Genomic DNA, 11,374 nt, shown 5'->3' on the forward strand with positions numbered 1-11,374 from the left:
GTTCTCCAACCCACAAAACCCTCGTACTCATTTCCACCTTTTTTCCAAATTTCTAATTTCCTCCGTGCACCAYACATATACCTATGTATGTAAATACAATTGGTAAACATGTACATACTCGTACATCTTACGAAAGTTCCTAAAGTGCCTTCTTGAACTTCAAATGTGTTTACCCGCGACAGAGCTGCATTTTGTGAATTTTTCGGCCTTACACTTGCTGAGATTTTATGAGTTTTTTTTTTTTATACCAAGCACACAATATAGTCGCAGGGTAGTCAAAGAAATATTACTTGGCCGGCACTATTTTGCATATGACACAGTCTTTCTCCTCTATTTCCCTCTCTCTCACTCTCTATCTCTCTCTTTTTCTATCTCTCTCCCTCCCCCTCCCACGCCAAGTCCACATAGCTTTGCGTTCATGACAATGTATACAAAAAAGACGAACGGTGCGCTATCGTCCATCGACGCTGCCACTTCTGCTTCGCCGGGTAAAGTTGTTGTAAAATGTTYTTTGCTACTTTTTAATTAAATTTAAATGCACTTTATGCTCTGAATGCAATTCAACGCMGCGCATAAGCGACAAAAATTTATATATACCCATATTTATAGTACATATGTACATGTGTGTACAAGCATGCAAAAGCACACATACAGATGTACGAGTATATATGTATATACAATGCAATATTATCTTTAACGCTAAAATCATGCTATAACGCATCTAATTTTGCTTAGCTAATATGCGCCGTAAACGCTAATTAATTTTCCGGTTAACTCGTTATAGCAAAATGGCGGTTGAATTTCATTTAAATGTTCGCCTTTTCAGTCCTTCTCCGTTATTGGAATTTTGGAAACTATTTAATCCTCAATACGTGGCTATTAATACCAAACGAAATGACTACTAATTGGATGGAGCACTACAAAACAGGTTTTAGTTAACTCAAATATGAGAAAGAGGAGAGATATTGTATGTACATATGTATCTGACCGCTCCGCTCAACTGTATACATGCGAATTAGTTCCTCAGTTTTTGTGAAAGCATTCTGAAATTTAGCATCCGTCCTTTTCCCAGCAAGCAGCTGCTCATTTGTCGGAATGGTCGATATCRGATCACTATAACATATAGCTGTCATACAAAGTGACTGATCCGAATAAAATGCTTGTATCGAAAACTTTTTCATTTGCCAATATTTATTAACGAAACTAGGCACAAATTTTTATCTAAAGCAATAAAGCATTCTCTGCAAAAAAATTGTCTGATCAAACCACTAAAGCATATACGAGGTGTGTTCAAAAAGTATCGCGAATTTTGTGTTTTTTCAAAAATTATTTATTTATTCATGAATATCTATTTTGTCTCCTCCAAAGTAATCCCCATGAGATATTATACACTTGTGCCAACGGTTTTTCCAATCTTCATAGCACTTCAAAAATCATTTTTTTTTTATCTTCTTCAGCTCCTCCTTCGATGCCGTCTTTATCTCGTCAAGAGAAGCGTAACGTCGTTCTTTCAGGGGCCTCTTTAGTTTAAGGAACAAGAAAAAGTCACAGGGGGCCAGATCTGGGGAATACGGTGGTTGCCGATCTTGTCGGCATAAGTGAGAGACATGAGTACCAACATAACGCCACAAAAAATTCGAAATTCGAATATACCTGCGAACATTCAAAATTTGCGATACGTTTTGAACACACCTCGTAGCTGCCATGCAAACTGAACGATCGAAGCCTAGGTTTTGTATGATAAACTTTTATATATATGGAGATATCTTTATGAAATTTGGTACGGCTTATTCGCTGAGGCAGCAATGTAATCTCTGAAGAAATTGTTCAGATCAGATCACTATAGCATATAGCTGCCATATAAACTGAACGATCGAAGCCTAGGTTTTGTATGATAAACTTTTATATATATGGAGATATCTTTATGAAATTTGGTACGGCTTATTCGCTGAGGCAGTAATATAATCTCTGAAGAAATTGTTCAGATCAGATCACTATAGCATATAGCTGCCATATAAACTAAACTATCGAAATCAAGCACTTGCAGGGAAAACTTTTTTATTTGACGAGATATCTTTATGAAATTTGGTACGGCTTATTCGCTGAGGCAGCAATGTAATCTCTGAAGAAATTGTTCAGATCACTATAGCATATAGCTGCCATATAAACTAAACTATCGAAATCAAGCACTTGCAGGGAAAACTTTTTTATTTGACGAGATATCTTCACGAAATTTGGAACGACTTATTCGCTAAGGCAGCAATGTAATCTCTGAAGAAATTGTTCAGATCAGATCACTATAGCATATAGCTGTCATACAAACCAACCTATCAAAATCAAGTTCCTGTACGGAATATTTTATAAATATACTTTTTACTAAAGCTTTTTGCCTTTTTTTCTTGTATTACTAATATTTACTCATTCAAATAATCGCCTCAGCTTCAGCCCACTAGAAACAATTGAGAAAAAATATGTACTTGCCCKCATGAACATATGCATTAACAGAACGCAATGAGCTTTCGTTTTTGAACATCCACCAAAGTAAAAGTGTAATTTTAACTCGGTGTCGATGCATACGCAGTTGCAGCATGTTACAGTAGCAACATAAAATCCGCTTAGACAAATACCYACATAATATGCTTGCAAATCTTCACACATACTTAAGTGGGTGCATGCTCAGGTGTATAGGCGCGTGCTCGTGCTAGATATCGAGCTAAGCAGTTTTAAACACTTCGGGATTGGCGAGTTGCCTTAAAAATGYGCAGTTTGTTGCAATATAATAGTATGGCATAAGAAGAAACTTAACGGAAAGCGCTTTCTAAATTATAATACATTAGATGTGTATTGAAGTCTAGATATTTTAACTTAAGATTTCACTACGCTCCATTTTTATTTTTGTCAATTTTTTTTTTTGTTCATGTGATAATGACGTCAAAATTTAATTATTATTTTATATTTCAAACTACCACAAGGGTGAAAGTCATGACCACGAGAACACGGTTTTCGAGTAAACATGGTTTAAAAAAATATTTTTCTTTTATTTATTATTTACGGAGAACTTCTGAAATATTAATAACACTGCCAAACTGCATTCGAATTTGAAAAATTCAACATTTTTTTGGATCAATAAGTTTAAAAGTTTTCTCTGAAAAAATTCTGCAAAATTCGCCTTTTTCAGCCTTCTAACTGCTTACAAACCCTTAACASAATGTTCGGGTTCGCTTACTTCACGTTGCCCTCATCTCTAGTTTATATGCGGAAGGCATGTTGCGTATACGACACGTTGCTCTGCTGCTATTTTSCAGTCACCTACTAATTACAATTAATCCGCTTATGCATAACATGGCACGTATCACTTTATATAAGTGCTTATTTATATTTGTGTGGGGCGCACATGTGTGGGAAGTCTATGCATTTCTTGTGAGATGCCGCGTTTGTTRCTGCATTGCTCACGTTGGGGTAGGCGTGGTTGCGCTTCGGTGTGATAAATGCCAGTGCAGTTGCATATTCATCGCATTGTAATTATAGATATGCATAGATTTGCATATTCCACAMTGTTTCAATAGATAAGTGTGACATGTGTGGCTTAGATATCATTAAGGCTTAAAATTTTCTATGCACAAAAGCCGRCTTTAGTGCGCATTGATTGTTTGTTACTTTGTCTGCATTTATTCTTATCATTTAATCACTTTTAGGTGTTAGTTAAAGAGTTCTGTAGGAATATTAACTGATATATTCGAATTAGATAATATAGTTGTGTATGTGGATGTTTTCACTTTGAGCATTTAGTAAGTAGATACATATATGCCTAATATAAACATATGTAGTGGAATGACTATTCATAATTTTTGAAATTTTTGCGTTGAGTTAGTTGGAGTTAATTTATAAACATATATATGGGATCTGCGTAAAGTTTTTAACAATTGCTTACTACTAAATYTTTATGAATTCAAAATGAAATTTATTGGCTTGCATTTTTTAATATTTTAATTGAAAAATAGCTGCTTACAAATATAACAAAAATTTTTTGCACAAACCACAGTTCTTTATCTAACACTTATACAGGGTGGCTGATGAATTTTGCTACATTAAGAAACTCAAATAATTTTTTTTTTCAGTGTATGGAATTAATTTTTCTTTTATTCATGTTAAAGCTCATTCAATTTTATCAAATATAGCTTAATTAGTTTTAAAAATCTTTCATCAGCCACCCTGTACATATTTGCCCAAATTTAATTCACAATTTTAATTCCTTTAAGTAATCTTCGAATAAACATACATACATATTTAATGGAAGAGTATTACAATCAACAAAAGAGCATTTTGCATTAACTTTCACAAAACTGAAGTATAATCGGAAATATATTTCCATTTAGGTATATAATTCTTGTTGATCTTGTTAGACATTAGAGCAGATCGATTTTTTTTTTTAGAAAATCGCGTAGGAGAGAAATTTAATACAGATCGTTCAGAACAATTTGATTTAAGCGAATATGGAAATAAAATCGATTTCGAGCTAGCAATTTTTAAGACAAACGCTGTAAAAGAGATGTGTAATCATTTCGACAAATGATCAAATTTTATTCATATAACTCAAAACTACAAAAAAAAATTATAATAAAGAAAAATAAAATGTCGCCATAAAACCCGCTTGCTCTCACACCGGTTTCAGATCTATGGTCTCTTAGGCAAATTTGTTCAGAATGCACCATAGCATATTTTCCGAATACGCGATTTGGTAGTTTCTTTGGCTCSTGTAAATCCACCCACTCTAATATACATACATATATATACAAAAATTGCGAAAATTGGAGCTGGGTTAATTCAGCCAACGATTTTTATCGATATAAAATGTTAATTTAATCTTTCTAAGACAACATACAYATGGTTCCATATATACGGTGTAAAGCCAAAGGAGAGTTTGAAATTCTTAACGTGGGTATATGGGGACTTTGGGCAGTACGTAGTATTAAATTTCGGCAATACGACATATAATTTAATTACTAAATTTTGATTTACACTGATGGATCTAGCGAAAAGATGACAAAAAGTGGCCGACCAAAATGGTACATATTTRAAACAAAATAAGTTAAAATTTCATTAGAAATACGAAAAGACTTYTTCGACTACCATATTAACCGACATTTAGGGTAAAAAGTCCACCGTCTGTTGAGTATGTGAGGCAAGGCGAACCAATGACCCGATTTTACCAAATATTAGTACGATTTTTAGTACAAAAAACTATTATCTATGTTTCATTACCTCAGAGAATAACTGAGTTTTTCGATAAAAAGCCAACCATAGGCACTCAGCACACCACACATGAAGAAAATAAAGCAGCTTTAGCTGAGAGTATACACGAAGAGAGTGGAGAGTCCTATTGACGGATGGAACAACTTGACGCATTTTACGTCCAGATCTTAAATAGAAACCGAACAAAATACAACTTGTATGTACAAGCACTGAATCTGCTCGACCTTGTCAAGCGACGTAGCTTCGCTCTATGGGCTCTTCAAAAGTTCCAAGTARWTTCAAAATTTTCGAGTCAAATTTTTTCAGCGTTGAGACCCAATCCTGGCTCAATTTGAATGTAAGCAAAGCAAAATTACCGCATTTGGGATGAAAAGCAAAATGAAGGATTTCAAGAACTACCATTTCACACAGAAAAAATAACGCTTTGATGTGGTGTGTAGGCCGGTGGAAGCATCGGTCCATATTTCTCCAAAAATGATGCGAATGCGAATGTAACCGTCAATGCCGACCGCTACCCCGGTTTTTGGTTTCGACAAGCTATCGCCACTTCCCACAAATCCCATCAATCAATGGATTTATTGAGCTAACATTTCAGTGAGCAGATAATTTCATATTTTGGCTCGCACGATTGGCCACCAAGATCGTATGATATCTTACGGTTAAACTTTTTTCTGTGGGGATATGTAAACTCTAAAGTATATGCAGACAATTCCGCTTCAATTTASKCCTTGGAGCAAAACATCACGCTTGTCATTCGTCAATTACCAGTCGAAATGCTTGAGCGAGCCATTAAAAATTCGACTCTAAGGATGGATCATCTGACACGTAGCCGCATCCAATATTTGAAAYTTATAATATTCAAGAAATAAACGTGAAATGATGATTTTTCGTATGATAATAAACATTCCGCATTAATTTTGATGTTTTTTTTTTCGTTAAGAAGTAGAGAATCACTCCTTATTATTGAAAATATTAGGTCTACAACTTTGCTTCCGCAATTTTTTTTTATGTAAATTTAAAGCATTATTGTATAAAAACCGTCCAAAAGTGTTTTCCCGTATTCGCCCAAAAAGCAATGCTTAATTAACACACGAAATGCTTTATGATCCATTTTTTTGTAAACGAACACAAGTTGCTTTACAAAAATTCTATATCTTTTTAATACTAATAGAAATCATATAGATGGTAGTAGTAGCGTAATAGTATTATCTATGTATATGTCAGCCTCAGTAAAGCGTGAACGGGTTAACGGGAAGCACTTTTCTTGGAGTTAAAAAAGAAAAGCAAATTTCCCGCAAATGTCGCGAATTCGGCTCAAAAAGTGACATTTGCTGTTGAGAATAAGTTTGGGATGCAAATAGATCGCTACAAATATTTTGTTGATTTAATCGACCAATGCTTGACCCTAGAGACATCTATTGGAAAACGGCGGAGGCAAAGTTGTAGACCTAATAAAACAATTCTCTTGTACGGCATACCAACAGAACAGTGTTGTGAGCTAATTTATTGCAAAATTTGTGTATTTAATAAACTTACAAAAACGTTTAATGAGCTAATTAATATACTATAGATACAGTTAGCCAGCATAAATTTAGATTTACGTGACTTAAGCAAAATTTTCGGCTCAACTATATATATGAGTAGTCACATATGTACATATGTATATATATATGTATATACAACAACAAAAATAGAAAATTGTGTCGAAATGATTTTCAGTTATCAATTCACTCGCATCAATTTTGGCCAGGACTCACACGCAATCTCGCCCAAATACTCAAATGAGCACAGTATACCGTTGGATACAAGCGTACATACATATGTATTAATTCCGAGTACAATTCGCATTCGTTTGTAATTTAAAACTTACCGTAATTACAAGCAATTGTTGCGCAGTGTAAACTAGTTATTATGTGCTCTCCGCTCCAATAGTATATACTATATGTATCTGGCAGCTGCAGTTATCATTCAATAAGAATTTTACTGTCGATACGCATTAGTGATGATATTGGTTTGTTGCTTTTATTGTTTCATGATTAGCATTATCTATATTTGAGTAATTCGTTTAGCAAATGAATTTATGGAAATTKTTGCTTTGTTTTATTGTTAGCAGTTTTTGGTATTTTGCCTTTTATTTAGAGTACCGTTATTGTTCCGCGCTTCTGTTGTGATATTAGRTAGAACTTGTGTTGATTTTAGCACTTGTTGTTATCTGGTTAGCGCTCTAATGATGTAAGAATGCTAATTTTTGCTTAGTCAGGTTGTTTGACAGTTGAAGTCAAGCCAATGCAACTAGTTTATGGTTGTTGTAAGTGATGCACGGTAAATTGCTATTAAGAAGGTGGATTAAAAGGAAGTAAAGTAAGTATAAAAAATGCAAAAAAACAAAATTAAAAAATTCCAAAAAATCAGGCAACTCAAAAAACAAAAAATATATAAATAAAAAAAAATTCCTTGCTTAATTTCTGTAAAACGCCATAATGTCAGTTAAATATTTGCTTTAACTGCCACAGAAACGCACATTTTATGAAAACGCTCATCACAATGACAGCAACCAGTATTTACTATCTTAATTTCTTTTCTCTTTTACACACGAAGTGTATTTGGATTAAAAAATATATATTTCTTTCCTTTTTTTGACCTCATTTTCCATTAATGCCACATCTTTTCAACTATTTGCCGTTCACTCCGCTAACCTTTGTTCGTTTTGCAGTACTTTTCCAAGTCAATAATAAATTCAATTAATTTTCCACCATCAAATATGTATTACTTTCGTCTTTCTTCAACTTCGACCTGCCAAATTGACTTAACAAGCAACCCGAACCGAGCAGCTGTCAGCAGGGACTCGGCATAATTAAGTTGGGCCCGAATTTTGCTGCCAGACTTCTTTCTCTTATTACACTATGCTTGGCGCAGCGCTTCCTTGCTTACACACATATCTACTTCTTCAGTTATAATCTCCGTGCAGCAATTCGCTATTCTCAGTAGTCTCCGTTGGTAACTGTAAACTTTATGCACGTTATACACACAGCCTTGATTTTGACGAGTAAAGACAATGCTAAAAACTTGATCCACTTTCTYTTTGAAATAATGTCAGTTTCCGGTCATTTGGTCGCACATCCGTTGGCGTTACAACGACCAAGTGCCAAGTAGTCTTGAGTACACAGCTGCACACACGCAGCACCAACTACAATATGTTTAGTGTATAAGTATACGGAAGTGGTAATACTCACTTTGGAGTTRACGTTGAAGGCATGAAGCTAACGACACAGTTGGCTAGTTATTTGCATTGGCGTTTATGGTAGTTCACTACTCGGTTACGAACATGTGTCTCCTTCTAATCGGTTCTTTAAGCCTAGTTTATATACAACTTCAACTTTATTACGAAAATTTAGTTAAGAATGTGTTTCCCCCGCTTCGCAGTCTCAAGAGATTTAGGAGCTTCCATTTTATTCAGAAAAAGCAATGGTTTGGTGTGATTTGTGGACCRAAYGATGGACCACCCAGATSGTGTGATATCACACCATAAGACYTTTTTCCAAATAAAAAATGTAACGTCTCAGGTCTATGCGGACAAGCCCGCTTAGAGTCATCGAAAATTGAACTCAACGGATGAATCATCTGATAATCAACAAATAAATGCCAAATAATGTTCTTTCCKAGGATGATAAACATTCCACATTAGATTTAAAATATCTGTGCTTTTTCTTTAAAACAGTAGGAAAGTGGATCAGCCTTCACTTGCCGTACAAACTGCGTAATCAGCGTGAAGTGCTTATATGGAAAACTTTTTTCTTTTATGTCTTAAGAAATTTGGCTTGGGTTATTATTGAAATCAATGATGCAATCTTCATAATACTTATTCAGATCGGAATACTATAGCATGCAGCTGCCGTAMAAACGGAATAATCGAGTTCGTAGATGGGTGTAATCGGACCACTGCCACAAACCTATAAAGTGTCATAACTAAGCACAAAACTGCGATATAATTCTCATACATACATCTCATTGGTACAGAGGATCGCAGTAGCCAGGGACGCCTTGGCGAAAAGAATTTTGAAAAAGTGAGCGTGGTCCTACCCTCTACTAAGTTCAATGTATAGTATAGATCTCCTAACCCATACTTATAGTTTATACATGCATAGATTATGTTCTACAGGCATTTCAGTTGTGGTTATTTTATGACCACATGACTTTTTAGATGCCTTCTACAGTATTTGTTTTCATTTGAAAAAAAAAAAAATTATGTATGAGTTGATTCAAACAGGTGTTAGCTAAGCTCTAATATTTTCTCAATTACAGACATTTTTAGGCAATGTAAACTTTAGTTTGATTTAGTTTAGTTTTAGTTGGATGTTCTATTTAAATTTAAAGAAAAGTGATAAAGATATTTTATTGTAATCAAACGATTATTTTACAYAACTCAGTTCAAATTGTCTTGTTGTTATTTATTAGCATCGCTTATAACCCAAGAGTGTAACATTTATTCTATTTGATTTTGAATTTAATTTTTCATATCAYAACACCACATTTGCGTACACAGTTTTGTAAACTTCGCCTTGTTTGAAAAAATATCATTTTGTTCATTCTGCTTTTCCACTCTCCTTTTCCTCTTTCCTAGTAGTCAATATGATAATGAGGCAAATTTATAAATATATTAGGTTATCACGTTCGTAGYTYTTATTTCAASTATTAACTTAATTCAATCATTTTMAATTCTGCCTACTTTTGTTTGAAATACAGTGCTACTAAATATAGTGCACTTTACACTTTCGAGTTGTTTCAGCTAATTTGCACACACTTAAAGTTCGTTCTCACTTTTGTTTCACTTATGCACTGCTTACACAAGTATATTATCAGCAACTAAAAATAAGATAAACTCTCTTCCTAGGACAGCAACCTTTTGTTTCTATTCCTGATCACTTTTCAACTTCCATCCATAAGCTTTTTAGAAATTAGCAACAATTTATTTTTTTATTTATTATTATTATCTTTTTTTTTTTTTTGCTTATAGGTAACAACTTATTCAACAGCACAACACTGATATTCCGTTGCCGCCACTTGGTGTGCGCCACTTTAGCGTTGCCATCTCTGTAATACTCCCTCCTGTTGCTGTAAAGGCAATGTAGTGATCTCTTTGCCGCATACCCGTTATATATGGTTAAAGCCGACACCGCAATACTTAACCGAGCGAGTAGCAGACTAAAGCTGCTGTAAATTATTTACCAGTCACGGCTGCACTGCAACAACTGAACCGAACTTCGGTACTTGGGTGGCGCACACAAAAGTAGGCAACAAAGTGAAGTCTGCGCTTGCAGGCACGGCAATTGCAGCAGCTGTGTTACTGCTTGTATTCTTGCCTACTACTATGTGTAGTTGTGAGTTTGTATGTGGCAAAACTGTGACGACAAATTTGGCAATAACAACAACACTAWTGTAGTGTTAGCAACAACAGGCGTTTACCATTTCCAAMCCAATATATGTAGGTGAATTCCTGTACACGCTCTCCCAGCTGCTAAATAAAAACTGCATTGTTGTTATTGCGTGCTTAATTACACAAACAACTGCTCATGCGAGTATTCGTTTGACTTCGTCATATAAGCGAGTGCACGTGCTTATGCTTCGTTTGGCATTTCTAACGCAGTTTGTACGTGTGTCCGTGTGTGTGCGCGCAATTTTGAAAGTAATAACACGCACACTCAGCTATACAATACAACATTAGGGTGTGGTGAATATAAAACACAAGGATATATACAAATTGTAAAGAGCGGCAGTACGAGCGCGAGCGCGTGAGTGAAAGAGCGCCGCAAAGTTGTGCGTATGCGAAAACCAAGGCGAGGCAAATGACCAAGTGCCAAGAGCTAGAGAAAATATCCCTTGTTTTTTGTTGTGGAAACCCATAAGCAGCTGMGGAGCTGAAGAAGCTAAGAAGCAGAGCAACAGTGGCAGCATCAGACGTATACGCCGAAGAAATAGCACCACTGTGGTTGTAGCATGTGCAGAAGCAAAGCATCAGCATAGTACACGAAGTTACAACGACCGTTGCTATTAGCAGCACRTCAGCGTAAGAGGCAGAAGAAGCTGAAGAAATTGAAAATGTATACGCTGGCAGTCACTACAC

General features: G+C 35.1%; 1 protein-coding gene across 1 annotated transcript in view; it reads right to left on the reverse strand.

Annotated features, from left to right (window-relative positions):
• LOC108976669 (glutamate-gated chloride channel-like) overlaps window positions 1-8,000 on the reverse strand; it is a gene marked incomplete at its 3' end in the record, with an annotated part of 57,753 nt that extends 49,753 nt beyond the window's left edge. Inside the window, exons 1-2 of the mRNA XM_018945914.1 lie at window positions 7,950-8,000; window positions 7,124-7,583 (exon numbers count right to left, since the gene is read on the reverse strand). The remainder of the gene's footprint in view (window positions 1-7,123; window positions 7,584-7,949) is intronic.
• Window positions 8,001-11,374: the final 3,374 nt, after the last annotated feature.

This window comes from Bactrocera latifrons, unplaced genomic scaffold, assembly GCF_001853355.1.
Source record: "Bactrocera latifrons isolate USDA-ARS-PBARC rearing strain unplaced genomic scaffold, ASM185335v1 scaffold_8, whole genome shotgun sequence".
Taxonomy (NCBI): domain Eukaryota; kingdom Metazoa; phylum Arthropoda; class Insecta; order Diptera; family Tephritidae; genus Bactrocera; species Bactrocera latifrons.